Source organism: Crocodylus siamensis, chromosome 1, assembly GCF_052110815.1.
Source record: "Crocodylus siamensis isolate JL-2025a chromosome 1, ASM5211081v1, whole genome shotgun sequence".
NCBI lineage: Eukaryota > Metazoa > Chordata > Crocodylia > Crocodylidae > Crocodylus > Crocodylus siamensis.
The window spans coordinates 363,748,032-363,749,067 of record NC_143395.1 but is presented as its reverse complement, the minus strand read 5'-3'; positions in this window follow the sequence as shown (position 1 = coordinate 363,749,067).

Sequence of the window (1,036 nt, the reverse complement as noted above, 5' to 3'; positions counted from 1 at the left end):
AAGTCTTATCATGGTCTGCAAAAATCTAATTTTATAGATGCAGAGCTTCTACAAAGCTTAGGACTAGACTGTGGGGACTGGTGGTCAGATTTCTGTATCTGCTGCCTAAAAATGTGGGTGTCTAAGGATTCCTACAGGTACCTAGTGGAAACTGATAAAGAAGTCTATAGAGTTGACTACCTAGGCCAGTGATTCTCAGCTGGGATGCTGCAGCACCCTAGGGTGCCATCAAAGCCTTTAAAGGGTGTTGCAAAGTAAGAGGAGATAAGCCAGATGTGAATAAATAAGCAGATAAGTTAAGGAGATAAGCATAGACTCAGGTTTCTCCTTGCCTGGCTGATTCCCTAACCCCACTGCCCAGCCCCTCTCAAGGAGATAAGCACTGTAAAATATAAATTATATGTTGAAATGGGTGCCATTCTGTTCACAATGGTTATGGAGGGGTTCCTCAAGTCCAAACAGGTTGCGAACCACTGATTTAGGACATTTTTAACTCCCAATAAGCACCTCTCAGCATCTTTAGACATCTAAATATCTTGTAAATCTGGGACAAACCCTTATGGAAATCCAACCCCAGGGCAGTACCATTTATTATGGAGTGTGAGTTATGGAGACACACATGGTCTTTCTGATCTGGCCTGCACTGATTCTTACTAATTACTTATAGGGTTTTACAGCTGTGGTATCATCTCTTCCAAATGAATGCATTAAAGACTCTTTAGGCCCCACTTTGACAGAGCCCACACAGGCACAGGGACAGACAGAGCTAGCAGTGCCGGCCCTTCCTATCCTGTGAAACCTGTGGCCAAAGGGGCCCCTGCATCCAGTCACTCACTACACCCTCCCCCATTGCCAACGCTACCAACGCTGCCAGCTTTATGTCCACCTGCTCAGCACTTCACCTCCCCACCACTGGTGCCAAGCTCCCCTGTTCACTTGCTCCCCGGGTGACTGAGACTCTGGCTGATCCAGCCTGTCTGCCTAGAATAGCCCTACCTCTGGGTTAACATGTGATAATACCTTCTTGGTTGTGTGC